Source organism: Panulirus ornatus, chromosome 7 (genome assembly GCF_036320965.1).
Source record: "Panulirus ornatus isolate Po-2019 chromosome 7, ASM3632096v1, whole genome shotgun sequence".
NCBI classification, from domain to species: Eukaryota; Metazoa; Arthropoda; class Malacostraca; order Decapoda; family Palinuridae; genus Panulirus; species Panulirus ornatus.
The window spans coordinates 39,776,362-39,795,616 of NC_092230.1; the positions used below are offsets into that span (position 1 = coordinate 39,776,362).

A 19,255-nucleotide genomic window follows, 5' to 3' on the forward strand; every position below is an offset into this window, starting at 1 on the left:
GAGGGTCAAGTCAATTGGGAGGTGAGTTTGAATGGAGAAAAACTGGAGGAAGTGAAGTGTTTTAGATATCTGGGAGTGGATCTGGCAGCGGATGGAACCATGGAAGCGGAAGTGGATCATAGGGTGGGGGAGGGGGCGAAAATTCTGGGGGCCTTGAAGAATGTGTGGAAGTCGAGAACATTATCTCGGAAAGCAAAAATGGGTATGTTTGAAGGAATAGTGGTTCCAACAATGTTGTATGGTTGCGAGGCGTGGGCTATGGATAGAGCTGTGCGCAGGAGGATGGATTTGCTGGAAATGAGATGTTTGAGGACAATGTGTGGTGTGAGGTGGTTTGATCGAGTGAGTAACGTAAGGGTAAGAGAGATGTGTGGAAATAAAAAGAGCGTGGTTGAGAGAGCAGAAGAGGGTGTTTTGAAGTGGTTTGGGCACATGGAGAGAATGAGTGAGGAAAGATTGACCAAGAGGATATATGTGTCGGAGGTGGAGGGAACGAGGAGAAGAGGGAGACCAAATTGGAGGTGGAAAGATGGAGTGAAAAAGATTTTGTGTGATCGGGGCCTGAACATGCAGGAGGGTGAAAGGAGGGCAAGGAATAGAGTGAATTGGAGCGATGTGGTATACCGGGGTTGACGTGCTGTCAGTGGATTGAATCAGGGCATGTGAAGCGTCTGGGGTAAACCATGGAAAGCTGTGTAGGTATGTATATTTGCGTGTGTGGACGTATGTATATACATGTGTATGGGGGGGGTTGGGCCATTTCTTTCGTCTGTTTCCTTGCGCTACCTCGCAGACGCGGGAGACAGCGACAAAGTATAATAAAAATAAAATAAAAGATAATAAGATTGATAAACTGTTAAAAATTTCACTGATTTATTAGTTAATATTTAATGTGTATCTATCAGAGTGGGAAAACATTATGAGATATTTCCTGTGTTTATTTTGAGTACAGAAGCATTTTAACATGTCACATTTCAATTTGAAACAAAAAGATTTTTGGGAAAAAAATCCCTGAACTATTGTTACCTGTAATTTTTGCAGCTTTTTGAAAATAATAAATATGCTTGAAAACTTCAGCATAAGGAGTACTTTACATGGTTAATGCAAATCTGGGGTTGAAGTATAAATTTATGGATAATAAGGCCTGAAAATAAGTAATTGTTACTGTTTTAGGAGATCCTATGATTATTCGCTTCATATATGTTTGGTGTCTGTCATAATGGGTAAGTATAATGAGATATTTTTGCGATTATTTATAGTCCAGAAACATTACTATATGTCAATTCTCATTTGAAAGAAAAGGGTTTTAGGCCGAAAAATTTCTGTTAAGTATTACCTGTAATTTTTGGGATTTTTGTGAGGTAATAGATTTGCCTGAAAAACTTAGTATATGAATTATTTTTCATGGTGAATTTGAGTCTATGATTGAAATACGTATTGGGAGATATTAACAACTGTCAATAATTGATTGTTAACCTATTAGGATTTTCACTGCTTTTTCGGTTTATACTTACTGAGTATCTGTCAGAGTGGGAAAACATTATGAGATATTTTCTGTGATTATTTCAAGTAGAGAAGCATTTCAACATGTTACATATCAATCTTAAAACAAATAGTTATATCATGGTTAATGTGAATCTTGGGTTGAAGTATAAATTCATGGATATTAATGCCCGTAAATAAGTAATGCTTATTTGCTTCATATTTGTTGGGTGTCTATTGCGTTGGGTAACTGTGACAGGATATGTTTCGTGATTATTTTAGGTAGAGAAGAGTTTATATAAGTCTTTTGTAAATTATAAAAGAGAGATTCTTGGGCGAAAAATTACCTGCAATTTTTGGTATTTTTGTGAGGGTAATGGATTTGCCTAAAACCCTTAGTATATGAACTATTTTTCATGCTGTATTTGAATCTGTCATTGAAATAAGTATTGGGGGATATTTGAGATCTATTAATAATTGATTGTTAGGGGATATTTGAGATCTATTAATAATTGATTGTTAACCTATTAGAAATTCTTATGATTTTTTTGGTTCATATTTATTGGGTATCTGTCAGAGTGGGAAAACATTATGAGATATTTTCTGTTTTTGAGTACAGAAGCATTTCAACATGTCAGTAATGTTTTGAAAATCTATTACCCTCACCAAAATACAAAAAATTGCAAGTTAAATATGAGTGAAAACTTCAGCATAAGGAGTACTTTTCATGGTTAATGTGAATCTGGGGTTGAAGTATAAATCTATGGATATTAGGGCCCGGATATAAGTAATTATCTGTTACTGTTGCAGGAGATCCCATGATTATTCGCATATTTGTTGGGTGTCTGTCAGATTGGGTAAGTATAACGCGATATTTTTCGTGATTATTTCAAGTCCACAAGCGTTTCTGTATGTCATTTTTCAATTTTATTAGAAAAAGATTTTTGGGCAAAATTTTTTTGGCAGTTTTGCAAGGGTAATAGGTTTGCTTGAAAACTTTAGTATATGAACTATTTTTCATGGCAAATTTTAATCTGTGATTGAAATATGTATTGGGGGATATTAAGATATCTAATAATTGATCGTTAACCAATTAGAAATTTCACCATGATTTTTCGGTTCATATTTATTGGGTATCTTTCAAAGTGGGAAAACATTACGAGATATTTTCTGTGATTAGTTTGAGTACAGAACCGTGTCTCATTTTAATTTTAAAACAAAATTATTTTGGGGCAAAAAAAGTCCCTGAATCATTAACTGTAATTTTGGTAATTTTTTGAAAATAATAGATATTCTGTGAAAATTTCAGCATAAGGGGTACTTTTCATGGTTAATGCAAATCTGGGGTTGAAGTATAAATTTTTGGATATTAGGGCCCATATACAAGTAATTATTTGTTAGTGTTTTAGGAGATCCCATGATTATTTGCTTCATATTTGTTGAGTGTCTTTCACATTGGGTATGTATAATAGGATATTTTTCGTGATAATTTCAAGTACAGAAGTGTTTCTATGTCATTTCTCAGTTTGAAAAGAAAATGGTTTTGGGGCGAAAGAATTCCCTGCACTATTACCAGCAATTTTCTTCTTTTTTTTTTTGAGGGTAATAGATTTGCCTGAAAATCTTAGTGTATGAACTATTTTTCATGATGAAGTTGAATGTGTGATTGAAACATGTATTGTGGGATATTAAGATCTGTTAAGAATTGATTGTTAACTTAGAAATTTCACTGATTTTTCAGTTCATATTTATTGGGTGTTTGTCAGAGTGGGAAAACATTACAAGATATTTCCTGTGATTATTTTGAGTACAGAAGCATTTCAACATGTCATATTTCAATAAGAAAATAATAAATGTGTGTGAAAACTTCAGCATGAGTATTTTTCATGGTTAAAGCAAATTTTGGGTAGAAGTATAAATTTATGGATATTAAGGACCATAAATATGTAATTAATTGTTACTGTTTTAGGAGATTCCTTGATTATGTGCTTCATATTTGTTGGGTGTCTTTCACATTGGGTATGTATGACAGGACATTTTTCGTGATTATTTCAAGTCCAGATGTGTTTTTTTTTTTTATATACTTTGTCGCTGTCTCCCGCGTTTGCGAGGTAGCGCAAGGAAACAGACGAAAGAAATGGCCCAACCCACCCCCCATACACATGTATATACATACGTCCACACACGCAAATATACATACCTACACAGCTTTCCATGGTTTACCCCAGACGCCTCACACGCCCTGATTCAATCCACTGACAGCACGTCAACCCCGGTATACCACATCGCTCCAATTCACCCTATTCCTTGCCCTCCTTTCACCCTCCTGCATGTTCAGGCCCCGATCACACAAAATCTTTTTCACTCCATCTTTCCACCTCCAATTTGGTCTCCCTCTTCTCCTCGTTCCCTCCACCTCCGACACATATATCCTCTTGGTCAATCTTTCCTCACTCATTCTCTCCATGTGCCCAAACCACTTCAAAACACCCTCTTCTGCTCTCTCAACCACGCTCTTTTTATTTCCACACATCTCTCTTACCCTTACGTTACTCACTCGATCAAACCACCTCACACCACACATTGTCCTCAGACATCTCATTTCCAGCACATCCATCCTCCTGCGCACAACTCTATCCATAGCCCACGCCTCGCAACCATACAACATTGTTGGAACCACTATTCCTTCAAACATACCCATTTTTGCTTTCCGAGATAATGTTCTCGACTTCCACACATTCTTCAAGGCCCCCAGAATTTTCGCCCCCTCCCCCACCCTATGATCCACTTCCGCTTCCATGGTTCCATCCGCTGCCAGATCCACTCCCAGATATCTAAAACACTTCACTTCCTCCAGTTTTTCTCCATTCAAACTCACCTCCCAATTGACTTGACCCTCAACCCTACTGTACCTAATAACCTTGCTCTTATTCACATTTACTCTTAACTTTCTTCTTCCACACACTTTACCAAACTCAGTCACCAGCTTCTGCAGTTTCTCACATGAATCAGCCACCAGCGCTGTATCATCAGCGAACAACAACTGACTCACTTCCCAAGCTCTCTCATCCCCAACAGACTTCATACTTGCCCCTCTTTCCAAAACTCTTGCATTTACCTCCCTAACAACCCCATCCATAAACAAATTGAACAACCATGGAGACATCACACACCCCTGCCGCAAACCTACATTCACTGAGAACCAATCACTTTCCTCTCTTCCTACACGTACACATGCCTTACATCCTCGATATTAACTTTTCACTGCTTCTAACAACTTTCCTCCCACACCATATATTCTTAATACCTTCCACAGAGCATCTCTATCAACTCTATCATATGCCTTCTCCAGATCCATAAATGCTACATACAAATCCATTTGCTTTTCTAAGTATTTCTCACATACATTCTTCAAAGCAAACACCTGATCCACACATCCTCTACCACTTCTGAAACCACACTGCTCTTCCCCAATCTGATGCTCTGTACATGCCTTCACCCTCTCAATCAATACCCTCCCATATAATTTACCAGGAATACTCAACAGACTTATACCTCTGTAATTTGAGCACTCACTCTTATCCCCTTTGCCTTTGTACAATGGCACTATGCACGCATTCCGCCAATCCTCAGGCACCTCACCATGAGTCATACATACATTAAATAACCTTACCAACCAGTCAACAATACAGTCACCCCCTTTTTTAATAAATTCCACTGCAATACCATCCAATACCATTTATATGTCATTTATCAATCTTAAAAGAAAAGGCTTTTGGGCAAAAAAATTCCCTGCAATTTTTGGTATTTTTCTGAGGGTAATCGATTTGCCAGAAAACCTTAGTATATGAAGTATTTTTCATGTTGAATTTGAATCTGTGATTGAAATATGTATTGGGTGATATTAAGATCTGTTAATCATTGATTGTTAACGTATTAGAAATTTCAATTATTTTTTTTGTTCATATTTATTATTCAGTTCATATGTATTGGGAAGAGGGGCAAGTATGAAGTCTGTTGGGGATGAGAGAGCTTGGGAAGTGAGTCAGTTGTTGTTCGCTGATGATACAGCGCTGGTGGCTGATTCATGTGAGAAACTGCAGAAGCTGGTGACTGAGTTTGGTAAAGTGTGTGGAAGAAGAAAGTTGAGAGTAAATGTGAATAAGAGCAAGGTTATTAGGTACAGTAGGGGTGAGGGTCAAGTCAATTGGGAGGTGAGTTTGAATGGAGAAAAACTGGAGGAAGTGAAGTGTTTTAGATATCTGGGAGTGGATCTGGCAGCGGATGGAACCATGGAAGCGGAAGTGGATCATAGGGTGGGGGAGGGGGCGAAAATTTTGGGAGCCTTGAAAAATGTGTGGAAGTCGAGAACATTATCTCGGAAAGCAAAAATGGGTATGTTTGAGGGAATAGTGGTTCCAACAATGTTGTATGGTTGCGAGGCGTGGGCTATGGATAGAGATGTGTGCAGGAGGATGGATGTGCTGGAAATGAGATGTTTGAGGACAATGTGTGGTGTGAGGTGGTTTGATCGAGTAAGTAACGTAAGGGTAAGAGAGATGTGTGGAAATAAAAAGAGCGTGGTTGAGAGAGCAGAAGAGGGTGTTTTGAAATGGTTTGGGCACATGGAGAGAATGAGTGAGGAGAGATTGACCAAGAGGATATATGTGTCGGAGGTGGAGGGAACGAGGAGAAGAGGGAGACCAAATTGGAGGTGGAAAGATGGAGTGAAAAAGATTTTGTGTGATCGGGGCCTGAACATGCAGGAGGGTGAAAGGAGGGCAAGAAATAGAGTGAATTGGAGTCATGTGGTATACAGGGGTTGATGTGCTGTCAGTGGATTGAATCGGGGCATGTGAAGCGTCTGGGGTAAACCATGGAAAGCTGTGTAGGTATGTATATTTGCGTGTGTGGACGTGTGTATGTACATGTGTATGGGGGGGGGGGTTGGGCCATTTCTTTCGTCTGTTTCCTTGCGCTACCTCGCAAACGCGGGAGACAGCGACAAAGTATAAAAAAAAAAAAAAAAAAAAAAATGTATTGGGAATTAAGTATGAATGTAGAAAAACTGGAGGAAGTGTTAACCTTTTAGAAATTTTCAGGTATTTTTCAGTTCGTATTTTTTGGGTATCAGAATGGGAAAACATTACGGGATATTTTCTGTGATTATTTTGAGTATAGAAACTTTTCAACATGTCACATTTCAGTTTTAAAAGAAAAAGATTTTTGGGCAAAATATATCCCTCCAATTTTGGTAATTTTCTCTGAATAATAAATGTGTGTGAAAACTTCAGTATAAAGAATATTTTTCATTCTCTGTTCGAGTCTTGGGTTGATGTATTTATTCATGGATATTAATGCTTGTTAATAAGTATTTAATTGTTACTGCTTTAGAAGATCCCATGGTTATTAGCTTCACATTTCTTGGGTATCTCACAATGGGTAAATATAGCGGGATAGTTTTCATGATTTTTTCAAGAAAGAAGCGCTTCGTTTCTTTACGTCATATTTCAGTTTTAAAAGAAAAATGTTTTTGAACGAAAAATTTCCATGAACTAATAATACCCATACTTTTTGGTATTTTTCTGAGGGTAATAGATTCACCTGAAAACATTAGTATATGAACTATTTTTCATGCTGAATTCGAATCTGTGATTGAAATATATAGTGGAGAATATTAAGATCTGTAAATACTTTGAGTGTTAATCTATTAGAAATTTCAGGGATTTTTTTTGGTTCATATTTATTTGGTATCTTTCGGAGTGGGAAAGCATTACAAGATATTTTCTTTGATTATTTCAAGTATAGAACCGTTTCATTGTCGTATTTCAGTTTTAAAGCAATTCCTCAGGATAAGAAATATTTATCATGCTGAATATGAGTCTGTGTTGAAGCATATATTTATGTATTTAATATTAAAGCCTGTAAATGAGTAATTAATTATTCTTTCAGATCCCATGGTTATTTGCTTCATGTTACCAGTGTTTGTCAAATTAGGTAAGTAAAACATGATATTTTTTTGAAGATGTCAAGTACAGAAGCATTTCAAATGTCATAATTCAATTTTAAAACAGATTTTTTTGACGAAAAAGTCCCCTAACTATTACTTGCAATTTTTGGTAATTTTCTGAAATAGATTTGCATGAAAACTTCAGTATCAGGAATATTTTTCATGGTTAATGGAATCTGGGGTTGAAATATAAATTCATCGAGAGTAAGGCCGTAAATTAGCTATTAATTGTTACTCTTTTAGATTCCATGATTATTTGCTTCATATTTTTTGGTGTCTGTCGCATTGGATGAGTATAATGGGATATTTTTTGTGATTATTTCAAGTCCAGGAGTGTTTCTTTATGTCATTTCTCAATTTTAAAGGAAAAAAGCTTCTAAGCATTTTTTTTTTCTTTTTTTAGGATAATAGGTTTGCCTGTAAACATTATAAGAACTATTTTTCATGCTGAATTTGAATTTCTGATTGAAATATGTATTGTGGGATATGAAGATCTGTTAATAATTAATTGATTGTTAACCTATAAGAAATTTCAGTGATTTTTCTGTTCATATTCATTAGGTATCTGTCAGAGTGTGAGAGCATTGCAAGATATTTTCTGTGATTATTTTGAGTACAGAAGTTCCATCATTCCAGTTCACTCTATCCCTTGCATCCTCTCAACCTTATGTATGTTCAGGCCCTGATCATTCAAAATCTTTATCACTCCATCATTTCACCTCCAATTTGATCTCCCACTTCTTGTTCCCTTCACCTCTGACACATTTATTCTCTGTCAATCTTTCCTCACTCATTCTTTCCATATGTCCAAACCATTTCAATGCACCCTCTCCTGCTCTCTCAACCACACTCTTTTTATTTCCACACTACTCTCTTACCCTTTTATTACTTACCCGATCAAAGCACCTCACACCTCAGACATTTCACTTCCAACACATTCACCCTCCTCCATACAACCCTTTCGATAGCACATGCCTCACAACCATATAACATTGTTAGAACTACTGTTCCTTCTAACATACCCATTTTTACTCTCTGAGAAAGCGTTCTTTCCTTCCACAAATTCCTCATTGCTTCCAGAACCTTCACCCCTTCCCCTCCCCTATGACTCACTTTTACTTCCATGGTTCCATCTGCAGCTAAGTCCACTCCCAGATATATAAAACACTTCACACTTCACTTCCTCCAATTTTTCTCCATTCAGACTTACATCCCAATTACCTTTTTCTTCAACCCTACTGCACCTAATAACCCTGCTCTTATTCACGTTTACTCTCAACTTTTTCCTTTCACACATTTTTCTAAACTCAGTCACCAACCTCTGCAGTTTCTCACCCAAATCAGCCACTAGAACTGTGTCATCACTGAACAACAACTGACTAGCTTCCCAGGCTCTCTCATCCACAGCAGACTGCGTACTTGCCCCTTTCTCCAAAATCTTGCATTTCCCTCCCTACCCACCTCATCCACATACAAATTAACCATGGGGACATCACCCACCCTTGCCACTAACCGACATTCACTGAGAACCAATCACTCTCCTCTCTTCATACTTGTACATATGACCTTACATCCTTGAAGTGTTACCTGCAATTTTTGATATTTTTCTGATTTGCTCGAAAACCTTAGTGTAAGAACTATTTTAATGATGAATTCGAATCTATGATTTAAATATGTACTGGATGATATTAAGATCTGTAAATAATTGATTGTTAATCTATAAGGAATTTCAATAATTTTTGGTTTGTATTTCATTGCGCTACCTCGCTAACACGGGAGACAGTGACAAAGCAAAATAGATAAAATATAAAATATTTATTAGATGAATCAAGGCATGTGTATGGGGGTGGGTTGGGCCATTTCTTTCGTCTGTTTCCTTGCGCTACCTCGCAAACGCGGGAGACAGCGACAAAGCAAAAAAAAAAAAAAAAATTATTAGTTACCTATCGGAGTGGGAAAGCATTATGAGATATTTTCTTTGATTATTTCAGTACAGAAGCATTTCAATGTTATATTTCAATTCTGAAGCAAAAAGGTTTTTGGTATTTTTCTGAGGGCAATAGATTTGCCTGAAAATGTTAGTATAAGAACTATTTTTCATGCGAATTTGAATCTGTGATTTAAATATGTACTGAGTGATAGTAAGATCTGTAAATAATTTATTGTTAAGCTGTTAGAAATTTCAGTGATTTTTCAGTTCATATTTATTGCGTACCTATTAGTGTCACGGAAAGCATTACGAGATATTTTCTGTGTTATTTCAAGTATAGAAGCATTTTAGTATTTTTCCGAGGGTAATAGATTTGCTTGAAAACCTCAGGATAAGGAATAATTTTCATGCTGAAAACAAATCTGGGGTTGAAATGAGTGTGGGAGGGTTTTATTATTTTTTTATTATACTTTGTCGCTGTCTCCCGCGTTTGCGAGGTAGCGCAAGGAAACAGACGAAAGAAATGGCCCAACCCCCCCCATACACATGTATATACATACGTCCACACACGCAAATATACATACCTACACAGCTTTCCATGGTTTACCCCAGACGCTTCACATGCCTTGATTCAATCCACTGACAGCACGTCAACCCCGGTATACCACATCGCTCCAATTCACTCTATTCCTTGCCCTCCTTTCACCCTCCTGCATGTTCAGGCCCCGATCCCACAAAATCTTTTTCACTCCATCTTTCCACCTCCAATTTGGTCTCCCTCTTCTCCTCGTTCCCTCCACCTCCGACACATATATCCTCTTGGTCAATCTTTCCTCACTCATTCTCTCCATGTGCCCAAACCACTTCAAAACACCCTCTTCTGCTCTCTCAACCACGCTCTTTTTATTTCCACACATCTCTCTTACCCTTACGTTACTCACTCGATCAAACCACCTCACACCACACATTGTCCTCAGACATCTCATTTCCAGCACATCCATCCTCCTGCGCACAACTCTATCCATAGCCCACGCCTCGCAACCATACAACATTGTTGGAACCACTATTCCTTCAAACATACCCATTTTTGCTTTCCGAGATAATGTTCTCGACTTCCACACATTCTTCAAGGCCCCCAGAATTTTCGCCCCCTCCCCCACCCTATGATCCACTTCCGCTTCCATGGTTCCATCCGCTGCCAGATCCACTCCCAGATATCTAAAACACTTCACTTCCTCCAGTTTTTCTCCATTCAAACTCACCTCCCAATTGACTTGACCCTCAACCCTACTGTACCTAATAACCTTGCTCTTATTCACATTTACTCTTAACTTTCTTCTTCCACACACTTTACCAAACTCAGTCACCAGCTTCTGTAGTTTCTCACATGAATCAGCCACCAGTGCTGTATCATCAGCGAACAACAACTGACTCACTTCCCAAGCTCTCTCATCCCCAACAGACTTCATACTTGCCCCTCTTTCCAAAACTCTTGCATTTACCTCCCTAACAACCCCATCCATAAACAAATTAAACAACCATGGAGACATCACACACCCCTGCTGCAAACCTACATTCACTGAGAACCAATCACTTTCCTCTCTTCCTACACGTACACATGCCTTACATCCTCGATAAAAACTTTTCACTGCTTCTAACAACTTGCCTCCCACACCATATATTCTTAATACCTTCCACAGAGCATCTCTATCAACTCTATCATATGCCTTCTCCAGATCCATAAATGCTACATACAAATCCATTTGCTTTTCTAAGTATTTCTCACATACATTCTTCAAAGCAAACACCTGATCCACACATCCTCTACCACTTCTGAAACCACACTGCTCTTCCCCAATCTGATGCTCTGTACATGCCTTCACCCTCTCAATCAATACCCTCCCATATAATTTACCAGGAATACTCAACAAACTTATACCTCTGTAATTTGAGCACTCACTCTTATCCCCTTTGCCTTTGTACAATGGCACTATGCACGCATTCCGCCAATCCTCAGGCACCTCACCATGAGTCATACATACATTAAATAACCTTACCAACCAGTCAACAATACAGTCACCCCCTTTTTTAATAAATTCCACTGCAATACCATCCAAACCTGCTGCCTTGCCGGCTTTCATCTTCCGCAAAGCTTTCACTACCTCTTCTCTGTTTACCAAATCATTTTCCCTAACCCTCTCACTTTGCACACCACCTCGACCAAAACACCCTATATCTGCCACTCTATCATCAAACACATTCAACAAACCTTCCAAATACTCACTCCATCTCCTTCTCACATCACCACTACTTGTTATCAGCTCCCCATTTGCGCCCCTCACTGAAGTTCCCATTTGCTCCCTTGTCTTACACACTTTATTTACCTCCTTCCAGAACATCTTTTTATTCTCCCTAAAATTTAATGATACTCTCTCACCCCAACTCTCATTTGTCCTTTTTTTCACCTCTTGCACCTTTCTCTTGACCTGTCTCTTTCTTTTATACATCTCCCACTCAATTGCATTTTTTTCCCTGCAAAAATCGTCCAAATGCCTCTCTCTTCTCTTTCACTAACACTCTTACTTCTTCATCCCACCACTCACTACCCTTTCTAATCAACCCACCTCCCACTCTTCTCATGCCACAAGCATCTTTTGCGCAATCCATCACTGATTCCCTAAATACATCCCATTTCTCCCCCACTGCCCTTACTTCCATTGTTCTCACCTTTTTCCATTCTGTACTCAGTCTCTCCTGGTACTTCCTCACACAGGTCTCCTTCCCAAGCTCACTTACTCTCACCACCCTCTTCACCCCAACATTCACTCTTCTTTTCTGAAAACCCATACAAATCTTCACCTTAGCCTCCACAAGATAATGATCAGACATCCCTCCAGTTGCACCTCTCAGCACATTAACATCCAAAAGTCTCCCTTTCGCACGCCTGTCAATTAACACGTAATCCAATAACGCTCTCTGGCCATCTCTCCTACTTACATAAGTATACTTATGTATATCTCGCTTTTTAAACCAGGTATTCCCAATCATCAGTCCTTTTTCAGCACATAAATCCACAAGCTCTTCACCATTTCCATTTACAACACTGAACACCCCATGTATACCAATTATTCCCTCAACTGCCACATTACTCACCTTTGCATTCAAATCACCCATCACTATAACCCGGTCTCGTGCATCAAAACCACTAACACACTCATTCAGCTGCTCCCAAAACACTTGCCTCTCATGATCTTTCTTCTCATGCCCAGGTGCATATGCACCAATAATCACCCACCTCTCCATCAACTTTCAGTTTTACCCATATTAATCGAGAATTTACTTTCTTACATTCTATCACATACTCCCACAACTCCTGTTTCAGGAGTATTGCTACTCCTTCCCTTGCTCTTGTCCTCTCACTAACCCCTGACTTTACTCCCCAGACATTCCCAAACCACTCTTCCCCTTTACCCTTGAGCTTCGTTTCACTCAGAGCCAAAACATCCAGGTTCCTTTCCTCAAACATACTACCTATCTCTCCTTTTTTCAAATCTTGGTTACATCCACACACATTTAGGCACCCCACTCTGAGCCTTCGAGGAGGATGAGCACTCCCCGCGTGACTCCTTCTGTTTCCCATTTTAGAAAGTTAAGACAAGGAGGGGAGGATTTCTGGCCCCCCGCTCCCGTCCCCTCTAGTCGTCTACGACACGCGAGGAATACGTGGGAAGTATTCTTTCACCCCTATCCCCAGGGATAATATACACATATATATACACATACACACACACCCACATACACATACATACGCACATATACACACACACACACATACATATATATATATACATATGAAAAATGTAAGAAACAATTTAGAAAACTGAAACCTCTAGCTTGAAATGAATGAAAAAATGAATGTCACATAATGGTTCAACCTCTGGCTATGGAAAAAGGAAATGTATAATTTATTTACACAAACGTCAATAGCAGTTCTCATCAATTTAACCACTGTATCAATAAGCTTCAATGTCTAAGCTACATTTTTCTCCAATTTCACTATTTTCTTGTCAAAACACCATGTATGAAAACTATCACTCCAGTAACACAACTATAAACATTTACTTCCCCTTTAAAAAAAAGTTCTGGGGAAGTCTGTCTCGATACACTGCGGGAAACTCTACCACCTGGCGGGGTTTGTGTTGCAATGGTTCCCGATTCACAAACGTAGTAGCATCACTGGTGGGCCAAGGTAGTTCCGTTTGTGATGGGGCGCTTTATATGATGTCTTGACACACGATGATCTTAACGAGGTGATGATAGAGGTCCAGTGGAAGTGTTGGTCAGCGATGGGCAATTTCCTTTTCTCCATTATCTCCTTCCTTCTTCTTCTTCTTTTTCTGTCTCCTCAAATTTCCTCCTTGTCAACACTTTACGAGAATATTCTTAAAGAAAAAAAAAAAAAGGTTCGTGTATCATGATGGCTACGACTTGGGATGTCAGCGCAAGACACTTCTGATGACTTAAAAAGCTCTTGTGTGTGCAGAGAGCCTGTGACATGGCAAGATGCATAATACATACAAGTCGTGGAATCAGATCTTTAAAGTGTACAGCACAGACAACAGAACCATATAAGTTTCTCGTTCATGACGGTGAATCTGCAGGGAAATCTACGCGGCTGCTCCTCCTCCAGTAGGTGCTCCTCGGGTGGGTCGGAATCCTGGCCAGTCGAGGGAATCTCTGTTGGAACGTTCAGGAAGGCTACCCGCTTACTCGGCCGAGGCTTCATGGCTGCAGCCATGGGTTTATGTCCTTAAATTCTCCACTCTCATTGATGCAAAGCAAATTATCTCTCACCCAGTCCATATTTCTAACCACTGTGACTACTCTCCTAATATTCTGGATCTTTTTCACCTCTAATCTTTCATGCTGTATCTACAAAATTATGCCCCCACAGTCTCATAAATGTATCTATTTCAACATCACTGAACCCCCTTCCAAACACAATATTGTCACCTCAGCAAAGCTGACTTGAATAACTGACAAGAATTCTTTTCTGACTTTCCCTGATGAATTACTCTCTCTTATGTGGTGATGCTTCTGTCTCAAGTAATTTTACAGCGAGGTTTTGTTAGAGGAATGGAAGCATCTATACCCTCTTCCCCAAGAGGGCCTTTTCTTCTTATCCATGATTTAACTCTTCCTGTTTTGAGGGCACTCAAGCAAGGGATCAGCATATTGTGCTTGGAAAAGCATTACTTCCTCAGACTCCCAATCAGCGTTTATCATTGCAGTTACATTATCCATGAGGCAGTGTTCCTTTATTCAAAGGGAGTTTAAGTTTAATAATCTCTCCTTTTCATCCAGTGACAAATATTTCAGACCTATAGCTAAGGGCATTGCTTATGACTCCTTCACTTTTCCCTTCTGTCTTTCTCATAGACAAAGCAACTCTCTCTCTTTGGTTTTCGTTTCTTCTTTAACACTACCATACATGACTCTGACATTCCTTCACCCTCAGATGCTCCTCTTACTGATCCTATGCCCCTTCAGGTAATCTATTTACCAATGTTCAAAAAGTTCTTTGTCTGGACACAAGCAAGGCTTATGGTCCTGATGGCATCCATCTCTATGTACTGAAAGAGTGTCTCTGATCTTACACCTGTGCTTGCTCGCCTGTTCCGTTTCATTTTAAAAATCATAACTTCTTCTTTATCCCTGGGGATGGGAGAGAAAGAATACTTCCCACGCATTCCCCACGTGTCGTAGAAGGCGACTAAAGGGGACGGGAGCGAGGGGCTAGAAACCCTCCCCTCCTTGTATTTTAACTTTCTAAAAGGGGAAACAGTAGAAGGAGTCACGTGGGGAGTGCTCATCCTTCTTGAAGGCTCAGATTGGGGTGTCTAAATGTGTGTGGATGTAACCAAGATGAGAAAAAAGGAGAGATAGGTAGTATGTTTGAGGAAAGGAACCTGGATGTTTTGGCTCTGAGTGAAACGAAGCTCAAGGGTAAAGGGGAAGAGTGGTTTAGGAATGTCTTGGGAATAAAGTCAGGGGTTAGTGAGAGGACAAGAGCAAGGGAAGTAGCAGCACCACTCCTGAAACAGGAGTGGTGGGAGTATGTGATAGAGTGAAAGAAAGTAAACTCTAGATTGATATGGGTTAAACTGAAAGTTGATGGAGAGAGATGGGTGATTATTGGTGCATATGCACCTGGGCATGAGAAGAAAGATCATGAGAGCAAGTGTTTTGGGAGCAGCTGAATGAGTGTGCTAGTGGTTTTGATGCACGAGACCGGGTTATAGTGATGGGTGATTTGAATGCAAAGGTGAGTAATGTGGCAGTTGAGGGAATAATTGGTATACATGGGATGTTCAGTGTTGTAAATGGAAATGGTGAAGAGCTTGTAGATTTATGTGCTGAAAAAGGACTGGTGATTGGGAATACCTGGTTTAAAAAGAGATATACATAAGTATACGTATGTACGTAGGAGAGATGGCCAGAGAGCGTTATTGGATTACATGTTAATTGATAGGCGCGTGAAAGAGAGGCTTTTGGATGTTAATGTGCTGATGCAACTGGAGGGATGTCTGATCACTATCTTGTGGAGGCAAAGGTGAAGATTTTTAGAGGTTTTCAGAAAAGAAGAGAGAATGTTGGGGTGAAGCGAGTGGTGAGAGTAAGTGAGCTTGGGAAGGAGACTTGTGTGAGGAAATACCAGGAGAGACTGAGCACAGAATGGAAAAAGGTGAGAACTAAGGAGGTAAGGGGAGTGGGGAGGGAATGGGATGTATTTAGGGAAGCATTGATGGCTTGCGCAAAAGATGCTTGTGGCATGAGAAGCGTGGGAGGTGGGCAGACTAGAAAGGGTAGTGAGTGGTGGGATGAAGAAGTAAGATTATTAGTGAAAGAGAAGAGAGAGGCATTTGGATGATTTTTGCTGGGAAATAATGCAAATGAGTGGGAGATGTATAAAAGAAAGAGGCAGGAGGTCAAGAGAAAGGTGCAAGAGGTGAAAAAGAGGGCAAATGAGAGATGGGGTGAGAGAGTATCATTAAATTTTCGGGAGAATAAAAAGATGTTCTGGAAGGAGGTAAATAAAGTGCATAAGACAAGGGAGCAAATGGGAACTTCAGTGAAGGGGGCTAATGGGGAGGTGATAACAAGTAGTGGTGATGTGAGAAGGAGATGGAGTGAGTATTTTGAAGGTTTGTTGAATGTGTTTGATGATAGAGTGGCAGATATAGGGTGCTTTGGTCGAGGCGGTGTGCAAATTGAGAGGGTTAGGGAAAATGATCTGGTAAACAGAGAAGAGGTAATAAAAGCATTGCGGAAGATGAAAGCCGGCAAGGAAGCGAGTTTAGATAGTATTGCAGTGGAATTTATTAAAAAAGGGGATGACTGTATTGTTGATTGGTTGGTAAGGTTATTTAATGTATGTATGATTCATGGTGAGGTGCCTGAGGATTGGCGGAATGCTTGCATTGCGCCATTGTACAAAGGCAAAGGGGATAAGAGTGAGTGCTCAAATTACAGAGGTATAAGTTTGTTGAGTATTCCTGGGAAATTATATGGGAGGGTATTGATTGAGAGGGTGAAGAGATGTACAGAGCATCAGATTCGGGAAGAGCAGTGTGGTTTCAGAAGTGGTAGAGGATGTTTGGATCAGGTGTTTGCTGTGAAGAATTTATGTGAGAAATACTTAGAAAAGCAAATGGATTTGTATGTAGCATTTATGGATCTGGAGAAGGCATATGATAGGGTTGATAGAGATGCTCTGTGGAAGGTATTAAGAATATATGGTGTGGGAGGCAAGTTTTTAGAAGCAGTGAAAAGTTTTTATCGAGGATGTAAGGCATGTGTACGTGTAGGAAGAGAGGAAAGTGATTGGCTCTCGGTGAATGTAGGTTTGCGGCAGGGGTGTGTGATGTCTCCATGGTTGTTTAATTTGTTTATAGATGGGGTTGTTAGGGAGGTGAATGCAAGAGTTTTGGAAAGAGGGGCAAGTATGCAGTCTGTTGTGGATGAGAGAGCCTGGGAAGTGAGTCAGTTGTTGTTCGCTGATGATACAGCGCTGGTGGCTGATTCATGTGAGAAACTGCAGAAGCTGGTGACTTAGTTTGGTAAAGTGTGTGAAAGAAGAAAGTTGAGAGTAAATGTGAATAGGAGCAAGGTTATTAGATACAGTAGGGGTGAGAGGGTCAAGTCAATTGGGAGGTAAGTTTGAATGGAGAAAAAGTGGAGGAAGTGAAGTGTTTTAGATATCTGGGAGTGGATTTGGCAGCGGATGGAACCATGGAAGCGGTAGTGAATCACAGGGTGGGGAAGGGGGCGAAAATTCTGGGAGCCTTGAAGTTTGTGTGGGAGTCGAGAACATTATCTCGGAAAGCAAAAATGGGTATTTTTGAAGGAATAGTGGTTCCAACAATGTTGTATGGTTGCGAGGCGTGGGCTATGAATAGAGTTGTGCGCAGGAGGGTGGCTGTGCTGGAAATGAGATGTTTGAGGACAATATGCGGTGTGAGGTGGTTTGATCAAGTAAGTAATGTAAGGGTAAGAGAGATTTGTGGTAATAAAAAGTGTGGTTGAGAAAGCAGAAGAGGATGTTTTGAAATGGTTTGGTCACATGGAGAGAATGAGTGAGGAAAGATTGACCAAGAGGATATATGTGTCAGAGGTGGAGGGAACGAGGAGAAGTGGGAGACTAAATTGGAGGTGGAAAGATGGAGTGAAAAAGATTTTGAGTGATCGGGGCCTGAACATGCAGGAGGGTGAAAGGAATAGAGTGAATTGGAACGATGTGGTATACCGGGGTCAACGTGCTGTCAGTGGATTGAACCAGGGCATGTGAAGCGTCTGGGGTAAACCATGGAAAGTTCTGTGGGGCCTGAATGTGGAAAGGGAGCTGTGGTTTGGTGCATTATTACATGACAGCTAGAGACTGAGTGTGAACGAATGGGGCCTTTGTTTTCTTTTCCTAGCGCTACCTCGCACACATGAGGGGGGAGGGGGTTGTTATTCAATGTGTGGTGAGGTGGTGATGGGAATGAATAAAGGCAGACAGTATGAATTATGTACATGTGTATATATGTATATGTCTGTGTGTATATATATTTATACATTGAGATGTATAGGTATGTATATTTGCGTGTGTGGACGTGTATGTATATACATGTGTATGTGGGTGGGTTGGGCCACTCTTTCGTATGTTTCCTTGCACTACCTCGCAAACGCAGGAGACAGCGACAAAGCAAAATAAAATGAAATAAATAAATAACTTCTTCTTAGAGGCATGTATTGGTACATCTTATTCCTAAGAAGGGTGACTGTTCTAACCCTTCTAACTATCACCCTTTTGCTCCAACATCTTCCGTCTCCAAAGTGTTTGAATCTCTCTCTAACTTCCACACTCTAAGACATTGTGAATCTCGCATCCATTTCTAAGATCACAAGTATGGTTTCAGTAAGGTGAGACCTACTGGTGGTACTCTTTCTCATCTTATGTCCAGTGTTCATCCCAGAAAGATTTTGGTGAATCTTATGTAAGTGCCCTTGACAAATCCAAAACTTTTGATGTGTGCAATTAGGATTTCATCTCTAAACTCCCCTCTTTTGGCTTCCTTCCCTCACTTTACTCCTTCATATCTAGCTTCCTCTCAGGCTTATTTATCTCTGTTGTTGTTGATGGATCAGACTCTCCCCCTTTTCCATCAAGAGTGGTGTCCTTCAAGGTTCTGTCCTGTCTCCTACACTTTTTATCAAAGATCTTTCCTCCACAAATAACCAAATGCACTCATATGTTGATGACTGAACACTGCATTCCTCCACACCCTTCA

General features: G+C 39.8%; 1 long non-coding RNA gene across 2 annotated transcripts in view; it reads left to right on the plus strand.

The window, feature by feature from the left end:
- Positions 1–19,255, plus strand: part of LOC139749547 (uncharacterized) — a 458,205-nt gene that overhangs the window by 429,841 nt on the left and 9,109 nt on the right. For both annotated transcript variants that reach the window (XR_011712988.1, XR_011712987.1), the window contains one exon: positions 7,435–7,479. This is a non-coding gene — a long non-coding RNA (uncharacterized lncRNA). The remainder of the gene's footprint in view (positions 1–7,434; positions 7,480–19,255) is intronic.